The sequence below is a fragment of the Salvelinus fontinalis genome, chromosome 26 (assembly GCF_029448725.1).
Source record: "Salvelinus fontinalis isolate EN_2023a chromosome 26, ASM2944872v1, whole genome shotgun sequence".
NCBI classification, from domain to species: domain Eukaryota; kingdom Metazoa; phylum Chordata; class Actinopteri; order Salmoniformes; family Salmonidae; genus Salvelinus; species Salvelinus fontinalis.
Window position 1 is genome coordinate 42,351,820 of NC_074690.1, and position 21,602 is coordinate 42,373,421.

A 21,602-nucleotide genomic window follows, 5' to 3' on the forward strand; every position below is an offset into this window, starting at 1 on the left:
CTGGTTGTAGACCTCCCTAGCCTTCTCTCCCACTCCTCTCCCCCTGGTTGTAGACCTCCCTAGCCTTCTCTCTCCCTCTTCTCCCCCTGGTTGTAGACCTCCCTAGCCTTCTCTCTCCCTCCTCTCCCCCTGGTTGTAGGCCTCCCTAGCCTTCTCTCTCCCTCCTCTCTCCCTGGTTGTAGGCCTCCCTAGCCTTCTCTCCCCCTGGTTGTAGGCCTCCTTGGCCTTCTCTCCCCTCTCTCCCTGGTTGTAGGCCTCCCTAGCCTTCTCTCTCCCTCCTCTCCCCCTGGTTGTAGGCCTCCCTGGCCTTCTCTCCCCTCTCTCCCTGGTTGTAGGCCTCCCTAGCCTTCTCTCTCCCTCCTCTCCCCCTGGTTGTAGGCCTCCCTAGCCTTCTCTCCCCCTCCTCTCCCCCTGGTTGTAGACCTCCCTAGCCTTCTCTCTCCCTCCTCTCCCCCTGGTTGTAGGCCTCCCTAGGTTTCTCTCTCCCTCCTCTCCCCCTGGTTGTAGGCCTCCCTGGCCTTCTCTCCCCTCCTCTCTCCCTGGTTGTAGTCCTCCCTAGCCTTCTCTCTCCCAACTCTCCCCCTGGTTGTAGGCCTCCCTGGCCTTCTCTCCCCTCCTCTCTACCTGGTTGTAGACCTCCCTATCCTTCTCCCCCTCCTCTCCCCCTGGTCGTAGACCTCCCTGGCCTTCTCTCCCCTCCTCTCCCCCTGGTTGTAGACCTCCCTGGCCTTCTCTCCCCTCCTCTCTCCCTGGTTGTAGGCCTCCCTAGCCTTCTCTCTCCCTCCTCTCTCCCTGGTTGTAGGCCTCCCTAGCCTTCTCTCCCCCTCCTCTCCCCCTGGTTGTAGGGTTCCATAGCCTCCTCTCCCCCTGGTTGTAGGCCTCCCTAGCCTTCTCTCCCCCTCCTCTCCCCCTGGTTGTAGGCCTCCCTACCCTTCTCTCCCCCTCCTCTCCCCCTGGTTGTAGACCTCCCTAGCCTTCTCTCTCCCTCCTCCCCCCCTGGTTGTAGGCCTCCCTAGCCTTCTCTCTCCCTCCTCTCCCCCTGGTTGTAGGCCTCCCTAGCCTTCTCTCCCCCTGGTTGTAGGCCTCCCTAGCCTCCTCTCCCCCTGGTTGTAGGCCTCCATAGCCTCCTCTCCCCCTGGTTGTAGGCCTCCCTAGCCTTCTCTCCCCCTCCTCTCCCCCTGGTTGTAGGCCTCCCTAGCCTTCTCTCCCCCTCCTCTCCCCCTGTTTGTAGACCTCCCTAGCCTTCTCTCTCCCTCCTCTCCCCCTGGTTGTAGGCCTCCCTAGACTTCTCTCTCCCTCCTCTCCCCCTGGTTGTAGGCCTCCCTAGCCTTCTCTCCACCTCCTCTCCCCCTGGTTGTAGACCTCCCTAGCCTTCTCTCTCCCTCCTCTCCCCTGGTTGTAGGCCTCCCTAGCCTTCTCTCTCCTCTCCCCCTGGTTGTAGGTCTCCCTGGCCTTCTCTCCCCCTCCTCTCCCCCTGGTTGTAGACCTCCCTAACCTTCTCTCTCCCTCCTCTCCCCCTGGTTGTAGGCCTCCCTAGCTTTCTATCTCCCTCCTCTCTCCCTGGTTGTAGACCTCCCTAGCCTTCTCTCCCACTCCTCTCCCCCTGGTTGTAGACCTCCCTAGCCTTCTCTCTCCCTCTTCTCCCCCTGGTTGTAGACCTCCCTAGCCTTCTCTATCCCTCCTCACCCCCTGGTTGTAGGCCTCCCTAGCCTTCTCTCTCCCTCCTCTCTCCCTGGTTGTAGGCCTCCCTAGCCTTCTCTCCCCCTAGTTGTAGGCCTCCTTGGCCTTCTCTCCCCTCTCTCCCTGGTTGTAGGCCTACCTAGCCTTCTCTCTCCCTCCTCTCCCCCTGGTTGTAGGCCTCCCTGGCCTTCTCTCCCCTCTCTCCCTGGTTGTAGGCCTCACTAGCCTTCTCTCTCCCTCCTCTCCCCCTGGTTGTAGGCCTCCCTAGCCTTCTCTCCCCCTCCTCTCCCCCTGGTTGTAGACCTCCCTAGCCTTCTCTCTCCCTCCTCTCCCCCTGGTTGTAGGCCTCCCTAGGTTTCTATCTCCCTCCTCTCTCCCTGGTTGTAGACCTCCCTAGCCTTCTCTCCCACTCCTCTCCCCCTGGTTGTAGACCTCCCTAGCCTTCTCTCTCCCTCTTCTCCCCCTGGTTGTAGACCTCCCTAGCCTTCTCTCCCCCTCCTCTCCCCCTGGTTGTAGACCTCCCTAGCCTTCTCTCTCCCTCCTCTCCCCTGGTTGTAGGCCTCCCTAGCCTTCTCTCTCCTCTCCCCCTGGTTGTAGGTCTCCCTGGCCTTCTCTCCCCCTCCTCTCCCCCTGGTTGTAGACCTCCCTAACCTTCTCTCTCCCTCCTCTCCCCCTGGTTGTAGGCCTCCCTAGCTTTCTATCTCCCTCCTCTCTCCCTGGTTGTAGACCTCCCTAGCCTTCTCTCCCACTCCTCTCCCCCTGGTTGTAGACCTCCCTAGCCTTCTCTCTCCCTCTTCTCCCCCTGGTTGTAGACCTCCCTAGCCTTCTCTCTCCCTCCTCTCCCCCTGGTTGTAGGCCTCCCTAGCCTTCTCTCTCCCTCCTCTCTCCCTGGTTGTAGGCCTCCCTAGCCTTCTCTCCCCCTGGTTGTAGGCCTCCTTGGCCTTCTCTCCCCTCTCTCCCTGGTTGTAGGCCTCCCTAGCCTTCTCTCTCCCTCCTCTCCCCCTGGTTGTAGGCCTCCCTGGCCTTCTCTCCCCTCTCTCCCTGGTTGTAGGCCTCCCTAGCCTTCTCTCTCCCTCCTCTCCCCCTGGTTGTAGGCCTCCCTAGCCTTCTCTCCCCCTCCTCTCCCCCTGGTTGTAGACCTCCCTAGCCTTCTCTCTCCCTCCTCTCCCCCTGGTTGTAGGCCTCCCTAGGTTTCTATCTCCCTCCTCTCTCCCTGGTTGTAGACCTCCCTAGCCTTCTCTCCCACTCCTCTCCCCCTGGTTGTAGACCTCCCTAGCCTTCTCTCTCCCTCTTCTCCCCCTGGTTGTAGACCTCCCTAGTCTTCTCTCTCCCTCCTCTCTCCCTGGTTGTAGGCCTCCCTAGCCTTCTCTCTCCCTCCTCTCGCCCTGGTTGTAGGCCTCCCTAGCCTTCTCTCCCCCTGGTTGTAGGCCTCCCTAGCCTTCTCTCCCCCTCCTCTCTCCCTGGTTGTAACCTCCCTAGCCTTCTCTCTCCCTCCTCTCCCCCTGGTTGTAGGCCTCCCTGGCCTTCTCTCCCCTCCTCTCTCCCTGGTTGTAGTCCTCCCTAGCCTTCTCTCTCCCAACTCTCCCCCTGGTTGTAGGCCTCCCTGGCCTTCTCTCGCCTCCTCTCTACCTGGTTGTAGACCTCCCTATCCTTCTCCCCCTCCTCTCCCCCTGGTTGTAGACCTCCCTGACCTTCTCTCCCCTCCTCTCCCCCTGGTTGTAGACCTCCCTGGCCTTCTCTCCCCTCCTCTCTCCCTGGTTGTAGGCCTCCCTAGCCTTCTCTCTCCCTCCTCTCTCCCTGGTTGTAGGCCTCCCTAGCCTTCTCTCCCCCTCCTCTCCCCCTGGTTGTAGGCCTCCATAGCCTCCTCTCCCCCTGGTTGTAGGCCTCCCTAGCCTTCTCTCCCCCTCCTCTCCCCCTGGTTGTAGGCCTCCCTAGCCTTCTCTCCCCCTCCTCTCCCCCTGGTTGTAGACCTCCCTAGCCTTCTCTCTCCCTCCTCTCCCCCTGGTTGTAGGCCTCCCTAGCCTTCTCTCTCCCTCCTCTCCCCCTGGTTGTAGGTCTCCCTGGCCTTCTCTCCCCCTCCTCTCCCCCTGGTTGTAGGCCTCCCTAACCTTCTCTCTCCCTCCTCTCCCCCTGGTTGTAGGCCTCCCTAGCCTTCTCTCTCCCTCTTCTCTTCCTGGTTGTAGGCCTCCCTAGCCTTCTCTCTCCCTCCTCTCTCCCTGGTTGTAGACCTCTCTAGCCTTCTCTCTTCCTCCTCTCTCCCTGGTTGTAGGCCTCCCTAGCCTTCTCTCTCCCTCCTCTCTCCCTGGTTGTAGACCTTCCTAGCCTTCTCTGTCCCTCCTCTCTCCCTGGTTGTAGGCCTCCCTAGCCTTCTCTCTCCCTCCTCTCGCCCTGGTTGTAGACCTCCCTAGCCTTCTCTCCCCCTGGTTGTAGGCCTCCCTAGCCTTCTCTCCCCCTCCTCTCTCCCTGGTTGTAACCTCCCTAGCCTTCTCTCTCCCTCCTCTCCCCCTGGTTGTAGGCCTCCCTGGCCTTCTCTCCCCTCCTCTCTCCCTGGTTGTAGTCCTCCCTAGCCTTCTCTCTCCCAACTCTCCCCCTGGTTGTAGGCCTCCCTGGCCTTCTCTCCCCTCCTCTCTACCTGGTTGTAGACCTCCCTATCCTTCTCCCCCTCCTCTCCCCTGGTTGTAGACCTCCCTGGCCTTCTCTCCCCTCCTCTCCCCCTGGTTGTAGGCCTCCCTGGCCTTCTCTCCCCTCCTCTCTCCCTGGTTTTAGGCCTCCCTAGCCTTCTCTCTCCCTCCTCTCTCCCTGGTTGTAGACCTCCCTAGCCTTCTCTCCCCCTCCTCTCCCCCTGGTTGTAGGCCTCCATAGCCTCCTCTCCCCCTGGTTGTAGGCCTCCCTGGCCTTCTCTCCCCTCCTCTCTCCCTGGTTTTAGGCCTCCCTAGCCTTCTCTCTCCCCTCCTCTCTCCCTGGTTGTAGTCCTCCCTAGCCTTCTCTCTCCCAACTCCCCCCCTGGTTGTAGGCCTCCCTGGCCTTCTCTCCCCTCCTCTCTACCTGGTTGTAGACCTCCCTATCCTTCTCCCCCTCCTCTCCCCCTGGTTGTAGACCTCCCTGGCCTTCTCTCCCCTCCTCTCCCCCTGGTTGTAGACCCCCCTGGCCTTCTCTCCCCTCCTCTCTCCCTGGTTGTAGGCCTCCCTAGCCTTCTCTCTCCCTCCTCTCTCCCTGGTTGTAGGCCTCCCTAGCCTTCTCTCCCCCTCCTCTCCCCCTGGTTGTAGGCCTCCATAGCCTCCTCTCCCCCTGGTTGTAGGCCTCCCTAGCCTTCTCTCCCCCTCCTCTCCCCCTGGTTGTTGGCCTCCCTAGCCTTCTCTCCCCCTCCTCTCCCCCTGGTTGTAGACCTCCCTAGCCTTCTCTCTCCCTCCTCTCCCCCTGGTTGTAGGCCTCCCTAGCCTTCTCTCTCCCTCCTCTCCCCCTGGTTGTAGGTCTCCCTGGCCTTCTCTCCCCCTCCTCTCCCCCTGGTTGTAGGCCTCCCTAACCTTCTCTCTCCCTCCTCTCCCCCTGGTTGTAGGCCTCCCTAGCCTTCTCTCTCCCTCTTCTCTTCCTGGTTGTAGGCCTCCCTAGCCTTCTCTCTCCCTCCTCTCTCCCTGGTTGTAGACCTCCCTAGCCTTCTCTCTTCCTCCTCTCTCCCTGGTTGTAGGCCTCCCTAGCCTTCTCTCTCCCTCCTCTCTCCCTGGTTGTAGACCTTCCTAGCCTTCTCTGTCCCTCCTCTCTCCCTGGTTGTAGGCCTCCCTAGCCTTCTCTCTCCCTCCTCTCGCCCTGGTTGTAGGCCTCCCTAGCCTTCTCTCCCCCTGGTTGTAGGCCTCCCTAGCCTTCTCTCCCCCTCCTCTCTCCCTGGTTGTAACCTCCCTAGCCTTCTCTCTCCCTCCTCTCCCCCTGGTTGTAGGCCTCCCTGGCCTTCTCTCCCCTCCTCTCTCCCTGGTTGTAGTCCTCCCTAGCCTTCTCTCTCCCAACTCTCCCCCTGGTTGTAGGCCTCCCTGGCCTTCTCTCCCCTCCTCTCTACCTGGTTGTAGACCTCCCTATCCTTCTCCCCCTCTTCTCCCCTGGTTGTAGACCTCCCTGGCCTTCTCTCCCCTCCTCTCCCCCTGGTTGTAGGCCTCCCTGGCCTTCTCTCCCCTCCTCTCTCCCTGGTTTTAGGCCTCCCTAGCCTTCTCTCTTCCTCCTCTCTCCCTGGTTGTAGGCCTCCCTAGCCTTCTCTCCCCCTCCTCTCCCCCTGGTTGTAGGCCTCCATAGCCTCCTCTCCCCCTGGTTGTAGGCCTCCCTAGCCTTCTCTCCCCCTCCTCTCCCCCTGGTTGTAGGCCTCCCTAGCCTTCTCTCCCCCTCCTCTCCCCCTGGTTGTAGACCTCCCTAGCCTTCTCTCTCCCTCCTCTCCCCCTGGTTGTAGTTCTCCCTAGCCTTCTCTCTCCCTCCTCTCCCCCTGGTTGTAGGTCTCCCTGGCCTTTTCTCCCCCTCCTCTCCCCCTGGTTGTAGACCTCCCTAACCTTCTCTCTCCCTCCTCTCCTCCTGGTTGTAGGCCTCCCTAGCTTTCTATCTCCCTCCTCTCTCCCTGGTTGTAGGCCTCCCTAGCCTTCTCTCTCCCTCCTCTCGCCCTGGTTGTAGGCCTCCCTAGCCTTCTCTCCCCCTGGTTGTAGGCCTCCCTAGCCTTCTCTCCCAATCCTCTCTCCCTGGTTGTAACCTCCCTAGCCTTCTCTCTCCCTCCTCTCCCCCTGGTTGTAGGCCTCCCTGGCCTTCTCTCCCCTCCTCTCTCCCTGGTTGTAGTCCTCCCTAGCCTTCTCTCTCCCAACTCTCCCCCTGGTTGTAGGCCTCCCTGGCTTTCTCTCCCCTCCTCTCTACTTGGTTGTAGACCTCCCTATGCTTCTCCCCCTCCTCTCCCCCTGGTTGTAGACCTCCCTGGCCTCCTCTCCCCTCCTCTCCCCCTGGTTGTAGGCCTCCCTGGCCTTCTCTCCCCTCCTCTCTCCCTGGTTGTAGGCCTCCCTAGCCTTCTCTCTCCCTCCTCTCTCCCTGGTTGTAGGCCTCCCTAGCCTTCTCTCCCCCTCCTCTCCCCCTGGTTGTAGGCCTCCATAGCCTCCTCTCCCCCTGGTTGTAGGCCTCCCTAGCCTTCTCTCCCCCTCCTCTCCCCCTGGTTGTAGGCCTCCCTAGCCTTCTCTCCCCCTCCTCTCCCCCTGGTTGTAGACCTCCCTAGCCTTCTCTCTCCCTCCTCTCCCCCTGGTTGTAGGCCTCCCTAGCCTTCTCTCTCTCTCCTCTCCCCCTGGTTGTAGGTCTCCCTGGCCTTCTCTCCCCCTCCTCTCCCCCTGGTTGTAGACCTCCCTAACCTTCTCTCTCCCTCCTCTCCCCCTGGTTGTAGGCCTCCCTAGCTTTCTATCTCCCTCCTCTCTCCCTGGTTGTAGACCTCCCTAGCCTTCTCTCCCACTCCTCTCCCCCTGGTTGTAGACCTCCCTAGCCTTCTCTCTCCCTCTTCTCCCCCTGGTTGTAGCCCTCCCTAGCCTTCTCTCTCCCTCCTCTCCCCCTGGTTGTAGGCCTCCCTAGCCTTCTCTCTCCCTCCTCTCTCCCTGGTTGTAGGCCTCCCTAGCCTTCTCTCCCCCTGGTTGTAGGCCTCCCTGGCCTTCTCTCCCCTCTCTCCCTGGTTGTAGGCCTCCCTAGCCTTCTCTCTCCCTCCTCTCCCCCTGGTTGTAGGCCTCCCTGGCCTTCTCTCACCTCTCTCCCTGGTTGTAGGCCTCCCTAGCCTTCTCTCTCCCTCCTCTCCCCCTGGTTGTAGGCCTCCCTAGCCTTCTCTCCCCCTCCTCTCCCCCTGGTTGTAGACCTCCCTAGCCTTCTCTCTCCCTCCTCTCCCCCTGGTTGTAGGCCTCCCTAGTTTTCTGTCTCCCTCCTCTCTCCCTGGTTGTAGACCTCCCTAGCCTTCTCTCCCACTCCTCTCCCCCTGGTTGTAGACCTCCCTAGCCTTCTCTCTCCCTCTTCTCCCCCTGGTTGTAGACCTCCCTAGCCTTGTCTCTCCCTCCTCTCTCCCTGGTTGTAGGCCTCCCTAGCCTTCTCTCTCCCTCCTCTCGCCCTGGTTGTAGGCCTCCCTAGCCTTCTCTCCCCCTGGTTGTAGGCCTCCCTAGCCTTCTCTCCCCCTCCTCTCTCCCTGGTTGTAACCTCCCTAGCCTTCTCTCTCCCTCCTCTCCCCCTGGTTGTAGGCCTCCCTGGCCTTCTCTCCCCTCCTCTCTCCCTGGTTGTAGTCCTCCCTAGCCTTCTCTCTCCCAACTCTCCCCCTGGTTGTAGGCCTCCCTGGCCTTCTCTCGCCTCCTCTCTACCTGGTTGTAGACCTCCCTATCCTTCTCCCCCTCCTCTCCCCCTGGTTGTAGACCTCCCTGGCCTTCTCTCCCCTCCTCTCTCCCTGGTTGTAGGCCTCCCTAGCCTTCTCTCTCCCTCCTCTCTCCCTGGTTGTAGGCCTCCCTAGCCTTCTCTCCCTCTCCTCTCCCCCTGGTTGTAGGCCTCCATAGCCTCCTCTCCCCCTGGTTGTAGGCCTCCCTAGCCTTCTCTCCCCCTCCTCTCCCCCTGGTTGTAGGCCTCCCTAGCCTTCTCTCCCCCTCCTCTCCCCCTGGTTGTAGACCTCCCTAGCCTTCTCTCTCCCTCCTCTCCCCCTGGTTGTAGGCCTCCCTAGCCTTCTCTCTCCCTCCTCTCCCCCTGGTTGTAGGTCTCCCTGGCCTTCTCTCCCCCTCCTCTCCCCCTGGTTGTAGGCCTCCCTAACCTTCTCTCTCCCTCCTCTCCCCCTGGTTGTAGGCCTCCCTAGCTTTCTATCTCCCTCCTCTCTCCCTGGTTGTAGACCTCCCTAGCCTTCTCTCCCACTCCTCTCCCCCTGGTTGTAGACCTCCCTAGCCTTCTCTCTCCCTCTTCTCCCCCTGGTTGTAGACCTCCCTAGCCTTCTCTCTCCCTCCTCTCCCCCTGGTTGTAGGCCTCCCTAGCCTTCTCTCCCCTCCTCTCTCCATGGTTGTAGGCCTCCCTGGCCTTCTCTCCCCTCTCTCCCTGGTTGTAGGCCTCCCTAGCCTTCTCTCTCCCTCCTCTCCCCCTGGTTGTAGCCCTCCCTAGCCTTCTCTCCCCCTCCTCTCCCCCTGGTTGTAGACCTCCCTAGCCTTCTCTCCCCCTCCTCTCCCCCTGGTTGTAGACCTCCCTAGCCTTCTCTCTCCCTCCTCTCCCCCTGGTTGTAGGCCTCCCTAGCCTTCTCTCCCCCTCCTCTCCCCCTGGTTGTAGACCTCCCTAGCCTTCTCTCTCCCTCCTCTCCCCCTGGTTGTAGGCCTCCCTAGTTTTCTATCTCCCTCCTCTCTCCCTGGTTGTAGACCTCCCTAGCCTTCTCTCCCACTCCTCTCCCCCTGGTTGTAGACCTCCCTAGCCTTCTCTCTCCCTCTTCTCCCCCTGGTTGTAGACCTCCCTAGCCTTCTCTGTCCCTCCTCTCTCCCTGGTTGTAGGCCTCCCTAGCCTTCTCTCTCCCTCCTCTCGCCCTGGTTGTAGGCCTCCCTAGCCTTCTCTCCCCCTGGTTGTAGGCCTCCCTAGCCTTCTCTCCCCCTCCTCTCTCCCTGGTTGTAACCTCCCTAGCCTTCTCTCTCCCTCCTCTCCCCCTGGTTGTAGGCCTCCCTGGCCTTCTCTCCCCTCCTCTCTCCCTGGTTGTAGTCCTCACTAGCCTTCTCTCTCCCAACTCTCCCCCTGGTTGTAGGCCTCCCTGGCCTTCTCTCCCCTCCTCTCTACCTGGTTGTAGACCTCCCGATCCTTCTCCCCCTCCTCTCCCCCTGGTTGTAGACCTCCCTGGCCTTCTCTCCCCTCCTCTCCCCCTGGTTGTAGACCTCCCTGGCCTTCTCTCCCCTCCTCTCTCCCTGGTTGTAGGCCTCCCTAGCCTTCTCTCTCCCTCCTCTCTCCCTGGTTGTAGGCCTCCCTAGCCTTCTCTCCCCCTCCTCTCCCCCTCCTCTCCCCCTGGTTGTAGGCCTCCATAGCCTCCTCTCCCCCTGGTTGTAGGCCTCCCTAGCCTTCTCTCCCCCTCCTCTCCCCCTGGTTGTAGGCCTCCCTAGCCTTCTCTCCCCCTCCTCTCCCCCTGGTTGTAGGTCTCCCTGGCCTTCTCTCTCCCTCCTCTCCCCCTGGTTGTAGGCCTCCCTAGCCTTCTCTCCCCCTCCTCTCCCCCTGGTTGTAGGTCTCCCTGGCCTTCTCTCTCCCTCCTCTCCCCCTGGTTGTAGGCCTCCCTAGCCTTCTCTCTCCCTCCTCTCTCCCTGGTTGTAGGCCTCCCTAGCCTTCTCTCCCTCTCCTCTCCCCCTGGTTGTAGGCCTCCATAGCCTCCTCTCCCCCTGGTTGTAGGCCTCCCTAGCCTTCTCTCCCCCTCCTCTCCCCCTGGTTGTAGGCCTCCCTAGCCTTCTCTCCCCCTCCTCTCCCCCTGGTTGTAGACCTCCCTAGCCTTCTCTCTCCCTCCTCTCCCCCTGGTTGTAGGCCTCCCTAGCCTTCTCTCTCCCTCCTCTCCCCCTGGTTGTAGGTCTCCCTGGCCTTCTCTCCCCCTCCTCTCCCCCTGGTTGTAGGCCTCCCTAACCTTCTCTCTCCCTCCTCTCCCCCTGGTTGTAGGCCTCCCTAGCTTTCTATCTCCCTCCTCTCTCCCTGGTTGTAGACCTCCCTAGCCTTCTCTCCCACTCCTCTCCCCCTGGTTGTAGACCTCCCTAGCCTTCTCTCTCCCTCTTCTCCCCCTGGTTGTAGACCTCCCTAGCCTTCTCTCTCCCTCCTCTCCCCCTGGTTGTAGGCCTCCCTAGCCTTCTCTCCCCTCCTCTCTCCATGGTTGTAGGCCTCCCTGGCCTTCTCTCCCCTCTCTCCCTGGTTGTAGGCCTCCCTAGCCTTCTCTCTCCCTCCTCTCCCCCTGGTTGTAGCCCTCCCTAGCCTTCTCTCCCCCTCCTCTCCCCCTGGTTGTAGACCTCCCTAGCCTTCTCTCCCCCTCCTCTCCCCCTGGTTGTAGACCTCCCTAGCCTTCTCTCTCCCTCCTCTCCCCCTGGTTGTAGGCCTCCCTAGCCTTCTCTCCCCCTCCTCTCCCCCTGGTTGTAGACCTCCCTAGCCTTCTCTCTCCCTCCTCTCCCCCTGGTTGTAGGCCTCCCTAGTTTTCTATCTCCCTCCTCTCTCCCTGGTTGTAGACCTCCCTAGCCTTCTCTCCCACTCCTCTCCCCCTGGTTGTAGACCTCCCTAGCCTTCTCTCTCCCTCTTCTCCCCCTGGTTGTAGACCTCCCTAGCCTTCTCTGTCCCTCCTCTCTCCCTGGTTGTAGGCCTCCCTAGCCTTCTCTCTCCCTCCTCTCGCCCTGGTTGTAGGCCTCCCTAGCCTTCTCTCCCCCTGGTTGTAGGCCTCCCTAGCCTTCTCTCCCCCTCCTCTCTCCCTGGTTGTAACCTCCCTAGCCTTCTCTCTCCCTCCTCTCCCCCTGGTTGTAGGCCTCCCTGGCCTTCTCTCCCCTCCTCTCTCCCTGGTTGTAGTCCTCACTAGCCTTCTCTCTCCCAACTCTCCCCCTGGTTGTAGGCCTCCCTGGCCTTCTCTCCCCTCCTCTCTACCTGGTTGTAGACCTCCCGATCCTTCTCCCCCTCCTCTCCCCCTGGTTGTAGACCTCCCTGGCCTTCTCTCCCCTCCTCTCCCCCTGGTTGTAGACCTCCCTGGCCTTCTCTCCCCTCCTCTCTCCCTGGTTGTAGGCCTCCCTAGCCTTCTCTCTCCCTCCTCTCTCCCTGGTTGTAGGCCTCCCTAGCCTTCTCTCCCCCTCCTCTCCCCCTCCTCTCCCCCTGGTTGTAGGCCTCCATAGCCTCCTCTCCCCCTGGTTGTAGGCCTCCCTAGCCTTCTCTCCCCCTCCTCTCCCCCTGGTTGTAGGCCTCCCTAGCCTTCTCTCCCCCTCCTCTCCCCCTGGTTGTAGGTCTCCCTGGCCTTCTCTCTCCCTCCTCTCCCCCTGGTTGTAGGCCTCCCTAGCCTTCTCTCCCCCTCCTCTCCCCCTGGTTGTAGGTCTCCCTGGCCTTCTCTCTCCCTCCTCTCCCCCTGGTTGTAGGCCTCCCTAGCCTTCTCTCTCCCTCCTCTCCCCCTGGTTGTAGGTCTCCCTGGCCTTCTCTCCCCCTCCTCTCCCCCTGGTTGTAGACCTCCCTAGCCTTCTCTCTCCCTCCTCTCCCCCTGGTTGTAGGCCTCCCTAGCCTTCCCTCTCCCTCCTCTCCCCCTGGTTGTAGACCTCCCCTGCATTCTCTCCCCCTCCTCTCTCCCTGGTTGTAGACCTCCCTATCCTTCTCTCCCCCTCCTCTCCCCCTGGTTGTAGGCCTCCCTAGCCTTCTCTCTCCCTCCCCTCCCCCTGGTTGTAGACCTCCCTAGCCTTCTCTCCCCCTCCTCTCCCCCTGGTTGTAGACCTCCCTAGCCTTCTCTCCAACTGGTTGTAGACCTCCCTAGCCTTCTCTCTCCCTCCTCTCTCCCTGGTTGTAGGCCTCCCTAGCCTTCTCTCTAACCTCCTCTCTCCCTGGTTGTAGGCCTCCCTAGCCTTCTCTCCACCTGGTTGTAGACCTCCCTAGCCTTCTCTCTCACCCCTCTCTCCCTGGTTGTAGACCTCCCTACCCTTCTCTCTCCCTCCTCTCTCCCTGGTTGTAGGCCTCCCTAGCCTTCTTTCCACCTGGTTGTAGACCTCCCTAGCCTTCTCTCTCCCTCCTCTCCTCCTGGTTGTAGACCTCCCTAGCCTTCTCTCTCCCTCCTCTCTCCCTGGTTGTAGGCCTCCCTAGCCTTCTCTCTCCCTCCTGTCTCCCTGATTGTAGACCTCCCTAGCATTCTCTCCGCCTGGTTGTAGACCTCCCTAGCCTTCTCTCTCCCTCCTCTCTCCCTGGTTGTAGGCCTCCCTAGCCTTCTCTCCACCTGGTTGTAGGCCTCCCTAGCCTTCTCTCTCCCTCCTCTCTCCCTGGTTGTAGACCTCCCTAGCCTTCTCTCTCCCTCCTCTCTCCCTGGTTGTAGGCCTCCCTAGCTTCTCTCTCCCTCCTCTCTCCCTGGTTGTAGACCTCCCTAGCCTTCTCTCTCCCTCCTCTCTCCCTGGTTGTAGGCCTCCCTAGCCTTCTCTCTCCCTCCTCTCCCCCTGGTTGTAGACCTCCCTAGCTTTCTCTCTCCCTCCTCTCTCCCTGGTTGTAGGCCTCCCTAGCCTTCTCTCTCCCTCCTCTCTCCCTTGGTTGTAGGCCTCCCTAGCCTTCTCTCTCCCTCCTCTCTCCCTGGTTGTAGACCTCCCTAGCCTTCTCTCTCCCTCCTCTCTCCCTGGTTGTAGGCCTCCCTAGCCTTCTCTCTCCCTCCTCTCTCCCTGGTTGTAGACCTCCCTAGCCTTCTCTCTCCCTCCTCTCTCCCTGGTTGTAGGCCTCCCTAGCCTTCTCTCTCCCTCCTCTCTCCCTTGGTTGTAGGCCTCCCTAGCCTTCTCTCCCCCTGGTTGTAGGCCTCTCTGGCCTTCTCTCCCCCTGGTTGTAGGCCTCCCTAGCCTTCTCTCCCCCTGGTTGTAGGCCTCCCTAGCCTTCTCTCCCCTTGGTTGTAGGCCTCTCTGGCCTTCTTTCCCCCTGGTTGTAGGCCTCTCTGGCCTCTCCCCCTCCTCTCCCCCTGGTTGTAGGCCTCTCTGGCCTCTCTCCCTCCTCTCCCCCTGGTTGTACGCCTCTCTGGCCTTCTCGTTGTGCTCAGACTGCTCCTCCTTAGTGTTTCAGAGCCTCGGTATATGCTTTGATGTTCCCCTAAATGCATGCAAAGAAATAACAACAAACAAAAGTAGGCAGTGTAAAGACAACCATTTTTAAAAAGTAATAAATGTCATGTTTCAAAGTTGCAAGTGCTAACATCCTCAGGCATAGCCTCAGTCCTTGACAGTTTCTTCTGACTACAGCAGTGAATCTCGTTTTTTCTTGCCAAACAAGGGCATTGATCAATTTCCTGGTAACAGACAGCACTATGGTGGTTTCCCATCTAGTTGTGAATATAGCAAGCCTGGGCATGGATGTATGGAGAAGACTGCTACTGTATAACGCCCCATTAACTTTAAATAATACTTCCTCCCAAAACAAGAGTCTATCTGAGGTCAGGTCCATCTCCATCTCGCCCTTACCAATTCCTGCGGTTCTGCCTGACTAAGAGGCAACCCCTACACACCTAACACAGCCACCAGCTTCCAGGTTGAAATGGATCTTTTATAGTAAATGACTGAGGAAACTGTGTACGCGGATATAGACCTACTGTATATTATGTATATCTCCCAGGGGGCCATTCTGACAAGCTAAAGTATCCCCTTGGGGCTCTCAATCTCTTCTTTAACACCCCCCCCCCCCCCCCCCCCCACCACCACCACTGATGTTGTGCAAACTAAGACGGATGACTATAGGACTCGCTCTGATTAACCTTGCTGCGTCAATAGTGGGAATCTTGGCTAAGGCTAACAGTTAAAGGTTATAGCTACATACAGTGGAGCAGCAGGATATTGCCCCCCCCCCCCCACCCTGCCACTCAACTCAAATCCCTGTCATCTCTCACACATGTGAATATGCACACACACCGTCTTATATATCCTCCTTCACACACACACCCACCCACATCCACCCACACTCACCCTGGAAGTAGGAGCACTGCTACAGCCTTGGCCAGTAGCCGACGCGCTCAGACTCCAGCTTCACACACCCAACCATATCTCCTCACTGTTAGGGTTAGCCTGGACACAAAGGGAGAAAGGTATTTTTCTTGTACCAAATCTTGGTTTGCACTTTGCTGTGTACCCTATTGTCAAGACAGAAAGATAACATTGGAATAAGCATGTTTACTCAAGCTAGCGAGCTCATTGTTCCTCTCTCACCTGGAAGGCCCGAGCCAGAATGCTGCAAGCAGCAGGCATGTTCTCAGCCAACCACTTGGACTTGGCCCCCATCAGCCACAGGACGTCAGCTTTGGGACAGTGAGCCACCACCCTCTGCAGCAGCGCCTCCAGAGACTCCCTGGGATGGGGGGGGTAACAAGGAGGGAGGAGAAGTAAGAGGGTGAGGTATGGAGAGATAGAAAGGAGGTGACATGACAGGGAGAAGCGGGAGTTAGAGGGAGATGTGGGGAAAGATAGAGGGAGGAGTGCGGAAAGGGGGAAGAGTGAGAGATTTAATAAGTAATTGAGAGAGTATGAGAGAAAAGAGAGGCTTTAAAAAAGTGATTGATCACAACTAACCAAATGGGATCATTAAGAAGGTGCATATAATCACTATTATACATTAAGACAAGGCGGACTCCAGGATAAGCGAGCAATCAAATGAATTGGCTTGTATTGAGTCACCTGCCAATGAAAAATTGCCACAGTGAAGATATCCACTCTGAAATATTCTAGTTTACAATGCATGTAGTAATCAATAGGCAAAGTCATTTGATTCAACTTAGTCTGCTTTCAACACACACACACACACCCACCTGGTGCCGTGGTTCTTTTCGAAGTAAGATGACCAGAGCCACACACTCATTTTTTTCTGAGGAACATCTGCAGGGCGTGGGCATAGATGGCACGGGCACACTCCAGTACCCATGGGACACACACTGAAACACAACAACAGTCACGTTACACACTCCACTACTACACACACCAACACCCCGTGGGAGACACTGAAATAAAAAGGAATTACAGATAATGTATCATACTGTGGATATACCATATGTTCCTAATGTCATCTGAGTATTGGGCATTTGGTAGATTTGGGCCTGGGGAAGTGAGAGGTTACAGGTCATCAATCTTACACTCTCTGCGTCCTCCATCCAGGTGTGTTTACAGCTCTCCTCCTCGATGCCGATACCAATTATCGCCCGGATCACCACCTGGCACATTGCAATGCTGCCTGCCTTGTCACACTCCTCCACATACTGGAGACGAGGAGGGAGGGGGCAGAAAGAGGGAGAGAGTGTTAAAGGAGGTACAGAGTGGGGTGAGGAGGGGAGGGGGAAATGAAAAGACATGAGGGAGGGGAGGGAGAAACATTTTAAACGGATGGGGGCATTGAAAGGAAGGTCAGGAAGGGGGGGGGGGGGGGGTTGAGAGGAACATAAAGAGAAGGAGCAGAAGGACGATTTATTTCCCTCTTCTCTCAGTCCTCCTTTCCTTCTATCGATAGTCCAAGCTCAAAAGCAGACAATGAGATCTCAGTCTCACTGCAGAATTAGACGTTTTTCCACCTTTCTCCAGACGTCTAATTTCGAAGTTGCTCCAAACGACATATTTCGAAGCTACAAAAAATAAGTGCCTATTACTGGGATTGAAAACACAAACCCTCGGAGCCGGAGCTCATTGCTTGCGCCCATCAGCCACCCCCGAGCAAAACCCAAGAATACATTACTTGATGGTAATAGTGCTCACTGTTGAGCCTAGTGAAGGAGAGAGAGAACTTGTGACCTGTGCCTCGGACAGTCAGGCAGGCCAGTGGAATGGTGGAGCCACTTGAGTGAAGAGGCCTATAAAACAACAGAATGGATCAAATGGAAACATCATGTCACCATCCTCTTACAAAACACAAGCAATAAATAATCTTACATTTATGGGCAGGTAGACGTTTAAATAAGCTGTGCTGTGGGGAAAATGATGTCATGACCTTTTCTCTTTTGAGATGGATCAAGCCAGTGTTTGATCTTGCTCTCCAGTGCCAACTCCCCGTGCTTCATATTTCCCTCTGATACACTCCAATAAACTGTAACTCCCATCCCTGTGCCAGAGAACAGTAGATGGCCACTGTACGTCCACTTTACTTCCGAGCCATGAAAAGCCAGAGGGAAAAGAATAATACATTTTTAAAAAAGGAAAGGAATTAGAGAGATAATTGAGGTCAAAGGCCTAGTTGCGAAACAGGGCGATCTGCACTGAAGTGCACAGAGATCAGTAAGACATCAGTCACTGACCTGCACGCACACACTGTGCGGTGTTGAAGTGCAGTCCGTTGCTGCTTTTCATGTGCTGCAGGGATGAAATAAGATAGAGGAAACAGTTGTGCCATATTACTCTGGCATGCCAGCACCTCTGAAGAGAGGGCGTGGCCGTAGTATCCTTTTACAGAGTGGAGTCAAGGGCAACACAGAACACAACACAGAACACATTTGGGTAAAAGGTGAAGAGAATTAGACTGAATTCGAGGTTTTGAAAATGCCGGGTTGCGGCAGAAGGCTTATGGATTATGGCTCTGCTCAAGACTGTTTGGTTTATTCAGTGGGTCACAGGAAAATACCAAGAGCTGGAAGTGGGTCACACAGAATTCTGGAGCACACCTGTGTTTCCTGCTCTAGATTCTCACCACTATACACACACTCCCTCCCTCTCGTACCTGTATCCACTGTTCTCTGTTGATCTCGACCCCGTTGGCCCTGAGTGATGTGATGGCTCTGTCGATGATCTTCTCCGCCATTTGAGTGTTCCATTTGGCCTCCTCCAACTTGGCGGCTAGTGATCCATATGTGACAGTCCATAGGGATGTTTATCCCGGGCCTTGTCTAGCGTTCTGATACATTCCAACCGCGCCAGCAAACGCTCCACAGCAGTCTTCCACAGATGCACAGACTTAGATACATCCTCCAGAGCTGTTACACACACACGCACTGTGTACCGTGTGTATCCTGTGCCAAACAGGCAGGCCAGTGGCATGCAAAAGCCACTTGAGTGAAGAGGCCTATAAAATAAAACTACAGAGTGATCTATATGGCTACACCATGTCCCCGGTCTTTTTACAAAACATGACCAGGGCTCCTCTACCATTTAAAGACGGATCTCTTCAGTAATATCTGATTGATGAGTGGGTAGACCTTTAAATAAACTGTGCCGGGGGGACATTATGATATGACCTTCTCTCTTTTAAGCTGGATCAAGTCAGTGTTCATTTCAGCTCTGCAGTGCCTACTCCCTGTACTTCCCTTGACACTCATCACTGCAAAAAACACTTTATTTCGTAATGTAATCATGGCAATTGCCGTGATAATATCAACACATTGCCTAATAGTCTGGAGAGGCACACTGTGATGGAGAAATAGAGAAGTCTTTTTTTCTTTCTTTGGTGAAACACAGTCAGACAGACAGAGGGTAGCCCAGACATGTTGGCTGCTAACACTTTCATAGTATGCACAACATCTGTCTCTGTCACAGAGGAATGCTGCTGGGAACGGCACTGATTGTGTGTGTAATGGATCAGGGCTTGCATGGCACTGACACCATGACGGGGTGTAAATAGGGGGTGCGTCATACACTACGAGTGTCATTTGGGATAAGAAACGAATTGAACTGGAGCGATGGCTTGTTGAACTATTCATTTCCCTCTTCTCTCAGTCTTCCTTTCCTTCTATCGATAGTCCAAGCTCGACAGCGGACATTAAGCTCTCGGTCTCACTGCAGAATTAGAAGCTTTTCCACCTTTCTCCAAACGTCATATTTCGAAGTTACAAAATCAAGTGCCTATTACTGGGATTGAACGCACAATTCCTCGGAGCCGGAGTTCATGGCTTACGCCCATCAGCCATCCCCATCCACAACGCCCAAGCAAAACCCCAAAATACAGTACTTGATGGTAATAGTGCTCACTGTTGACCCTAGTGGCGACGTCCTGTATTTAGGCACACATCCCTCATGAGCTCCAGAAGTTTCTGAAAGGTATTCATTCAGAATGGGTTAAGTTCAGGGTTAAGAGATTCTCTGGTACTTTTGTATACTTTTTAGCCAGTAGTTCTGAAAGTAGTGCTCACGAGTTAAAAGTGGTCCCTGAAAATGGCATGTTGGTCCCTGAAAATGGCATGTGCATCACGTCATTGTTCTGTTGCTCTGCTGTGTGTTCATCTAGCTAGCGGTCACTCAAGTGGCGAGGGGCTGAAGCTCATTGGCTGAAACTCTTAATTGCACATGGAGAAAAATGTAGGGAAAATAGCAGCACGCAGCTTCCAGAAAACAGTCACTTCGTGGCTAATTGAGGTAAGACAAAAATTTTGCTCATATATTATGCATGTGTGAACTACACATTGCCACATCCCGCCCAAAGCTGGAGGTTTGAAAAAGACTTACTAGCTGCCGAAGTTCCAGGCGACTTAAATCCTGTCTTTAATGACTAAGGTCTTTCGATAGGCTTAAAACAGAAAAACAGCTTCATGGTTTAAGTTGAGCTATTTATGAAGACTCGCCTTGATATTTCAGTGGTCTAAGAAGCAGGCTCCTGCTCCACAGACCATTGGTTCAATCTGGGCACTCATTTTGAGATGTTTTTTTATTGTTGTCTCTAGTGGACGGTTTTCAATGCTAAAATTTGACTTGAATCTGGAGTGATCTCCATGGACAGGTGTGAGAAACTGGTTTGCATCATTGTAGCTTTGACAGGGCACAGAGAGTCACTCGCCCTTCCCGAGGACATGTTTCTTGGCCCTGACATCGGTCTCCAGCACAGCAGCTCTGATGTAGATGCGTACAGACGTGGGGGAGGTGACACAACGCCTAGGCCACCACGGCCTTGGCTGTGTCCCCTAGCTCCAGCCTGGCAGACTCCCAGCCACAAATCCTCACTCCGGGGACAAAACACACACATTAATCTCACACACACAGCCTGGACCACCACTGCCTTGGTTGAGTCAAGTCAGGTTTCTTTGTCATATGCACATGATACACATGGTATACATTACAATTAAATGCTTACTTAGAGGTTCACGCTTGACAATGCTGCTGAGTCACCTGGCTGTAGCCTAGCAGTCACATCAATTATTGTCAACGCCAACGAGGTAAAGCAGTTTGAGGTACAGTATATCATAAGTCTGTAGTACTGTGCAGATTCCAGACAGCCAGAGAGGCCTAGACCGGTAATCTAATGCAGGGCAGTCAGGCCATCCCACCCCTAATGTCTGTAGATCTAACCAGACCAGCACTGACACTGACTGGTGGAGAAAACTGAAGGCCTCATTTAATCTCATACACCAAAATATACAGATACACACCATGGGAAGACAGAAGTGTATTTCAAAAAGCTACTATACATTGTGTGTGTGCACATGTTACTTTGGGACACATATCGGCGCCCCCTTCATGATGAGGTTCCTGGTTCGTCTGTAGTTTAACAGTCACCTCTTCTAGCCTGGCCAAGGTGATCCAGGTTGGGGGGGGGGGGGTTCTGTTACGAGAATTATGTCCTCAATGTTCATAAACCCAGTTCAATGAACTACTCAGCCTGAAACCCAGGATTTGTAAGAAACTGGCTGAAATGAATCAGACGGAGGCCCCAGCTACGATACTCAAAATGTTTATTTACGAGAGCGCTGGTTAGTTGTGCAAAACCGTTCATTTTATACCGGCTTCTCACGCACATACTCTTGCACACAAACAGAATTCATACGCACATACATTTGCACACAAACGGTAGGTATTCTACGCACACACTGTCCTGCTACCCAGCCGACAAAGATTAGGGGAGTCCGTGAGAATCACTCCCCGTCCTCCCTCAAGATAGGGAGACCCTGGGAAGTACTCTCAGTGGCCCCCCAGCCAAGGTCGGCACCGAATCTTGCTCAGACAGTCTGTTTTTAAGATACTATAATAGACATTGTTCCAGTTATATTGTTTTACCCTAATTCTGACTAAAACTACACACCTCATTAATTATACTTTTACTGACAAACCTAAACAAACCCATCAGATAATAAATGTATGATTCTAATCAAGTTCATACAGTTATAAGGTTTCAGAGTGGGAATAATAATCATCATTATCTTTCAACATTTAAATGACTTTAACAGCTTCTTCATCTCAATACACAGACACACACAAACACACACAAAAAGACAGTCAACAATACAGCCAGAGATACAGATATGCATGTGTGTGTGCTTATTCTCCGGGGCTACTCACCTGATGTCTCCTCCGTGTGTGGGGATCATAGAGTAGAGGTCAGTGAGGTAACCTTTAGGATCCACCACCGTCTGTCCACTCACTGAGTCAGACACCTGAGAGGGGAGAGATGGAGGAGAGACGATCAGAACAAATACACATGCCAGGAAAAGTGGTACTGGCATAACATGCTTACTGGAAACTTTTGATACCATCTGATAGCATTTGATAGCAGCTGACCAGTTCCTACCATAGCATATAGGTTGGTGCATAACAGTCAAACTAGACGCAAGCTTTTAAGTCAGTAGGTCTAAGTGGTGTGTTACCTGGCTGAATCTCATGTCCATCAGCGTGTTTCTGGCCAATCTTCCTCATGTCCAGCTCTCCTGTCCCAGGGGTCATCAGGCTAGGGGTTATGGGCTTTCCAGACCACTTGGGAGATTCAACTGGAAACAGGGAAGAAGCTGAACAAATAAGTTGATAGCTAAAAAAACTATAGGCATGACTTTTTGGTATGGGGTAGGATATGAGGAATGTTTCAGTGGTAGAAGCTGACTCCTACTGGCACGTAATGAAACTGTGTGAGAGAGACAGAGTATTTGTGTTTTTACAATACAGTCTATCAAGGTATTTTGATACCGTGTAAATAAATGCAAAGTTCTACAAATTGGACCACTTCACCGTCAGTTTTGTCATAGTTTGGTTGAGTATAATACCATCAGATTGGAGAAAGTCCACAATAGTTTCTCGATTGCTTGAGCACAGTTGTCCGAACAGAATTCACTTTTTCAAAACAATTAACCCGCAGCACCACACTCAAACACGTTGGTCAAAATGACACATTTCATTTGCAACATGAAATACATGACACAAAATCAACTACCTCCATCAAACATGAAATACATGACACAAATCAACTACCTCCATCAAAACATGAAATACATGACACATAATCAACTACCTCAATCAAAACATGAAATACATGACACAAATCAACATCCTCCATCAAAACATGAAATACATGACACAAAATCAACTACCTCCATCAAAACATGAAATACATGACAC

The 21,602-nt window shown here is 55.2% G+C and overlaps 1 pseudogene; it reads right to left on the reverse strand.

Annotated features, from left to right (window-relative positions):
• The window catches only part of LOC129824502 (pre-mRNA-processing factor 6-like), a 67,246-nt pseudogene that overhangs the window by 38,867 nt on the left and 6,777 nt on the right, over nucleotides 1-21,602 (reverse strand).